This window comes from Euprymna scolopes, chromosome 3, assembly GCF_053919585.1.
Source record: "Euprymna scolopes isolate OS-2025 chromosome 3, ASM5391958v1, whole genome shotgun sequence".
In the NCBI taxonomy this organism is placed as follows: Eukaryota; Metazoa; Mollusca; class Cephalopoda; order Sepiida; family Sepiolidae; genus Euprymna; species Euprymna scolopes.
In genome coordinates this window covers 94,861,546-94,863,043 of record NC_136484.1, presented here as the reverse complement: position 1 = coordinate 94,863,043, position 1,498 = coordinate 94,861,546, and the positions used below count along the sequence as shown (strand labels likewise).

The 1,498-nt window shown below is 30.3% G+C and overlaps 1 pseudogene; it reads left to right on the top strand.

Annotated features, from left to right (window-relative positions):
- Window positions 1–636: 636 nt before the first annotated feature.
- On the top strand, window positions 637–770 carry LOC145265486 (U2 spliceosomal RNA; annotated as a pseudogene).
- The last annotated feature ends 728 nt before the right edge of the window (window positions 771–1,498 follow it).

The window sequence follows — 1,498 nt, the reverse complement described above, 5'->3', positions numbered from 1 at the left end:
ATTGGTGTCTAATAGCTATGAATCAAAATAACTGAATTATTTGAATTTTAAAATGTGGCCGTTGTGTGCCAAATGAAAACTCTTTAAAATCCACCATAGAAACTGAAATTTGAAAAATATTAACTAGCAGGATCTGTTAAAATTCCACTGAATCGGAAATATATTGAATCAACAAATGTTTTAATAAAGCTGATATTTTTCTGGATAGCACAATTTTTTTTTTTGGGGGGGGGGACAGAAACATCACTAAAATGCAGCAAATACGAGTTTATCAACATTTCTATGAAAATAGTGTCCAATAGTGTATTATATATGGAATATATATAATGAAATAAATAAGTACTAATAAATACTGAGAAAGTAATATTGTGCTACATAGTTCAATACAAATAATAAAATCACATTCTAAGAGACAATCTTAAATTTATTCTTTCAATCCAGCATCTCTTGGCAGACAATATAGTTTTTTTTTTTATTTGTTTTTGAATTTTTCCGTTTTTTTATGCAACATTTCACTGATTCTTTCTTTGGTTTAGAACCCTCTGCATGTCGAAATTACGAATTCCTTTCTCACACTATTACAGCAATGATCATATATTATAATATTCGAAAATATCAGGCTACATCAAAGGGAGGTCATCTTCCTTGGCCTTTTGGTCAAGATCAAAGTGTAGTATCTGTTCTACAGATGCTGCACTTCTATTTCTTGTTCTCTTTCAGTGGAGGAGAAATCCTTCACGACTGAGACAATTTTTATTTTTGTACCTTTTCTCCACGTTAAAAAACGACCCTGGTGTCTAACTCTGTCCCGTGGGGAGGCATAGTAAATAGGTACATCAAAGGGAGGTCACTCTCATATTCTTGTTCAGGGTTGCCAGGTTGGCCGTTTTAAAGCTAAATTTTGCGAATTTGGTTGATTTTGAAGCCTTAAAACATTGTATTGTTTTTTAAAGCGTAACGTATGGACTAACTAAGGAAGGAACAAACAGAATATATATATATATATATATATATATATATATATATATATATATATATATATATACACTAGCAGGCCCCCGGCATTGCCCAGTCATAAGATATGCTTAATATGATAGTATAATTCATGTAGATTACGTATTTATTATTATAGAAACAATTTTTAATGATTATTTTATTTACCCTAATATGTAGTAGTGAGATCAAAACTAAAAAAAAAAAATATGCATATGATTTGGGTGCCATCAGCTAGAGTCTAAACCAAACATACAACTCTCCACCCTCATTTCTTAGTCTCTAAGTCATGCCAACATGCATATATATATATGTATATATACACACACACACACACTATATTTTATATATATATATATATATACACACACACATACATACATACATACATATAAATTCACTTGTGATCTCTTTTTAAAAAGATATAATTGCCCGATCGTCAAAGACAAGATTCAAGCAACCAACCCCATCACGATCCAAAGTTTTATAATTATACAGATTTAAA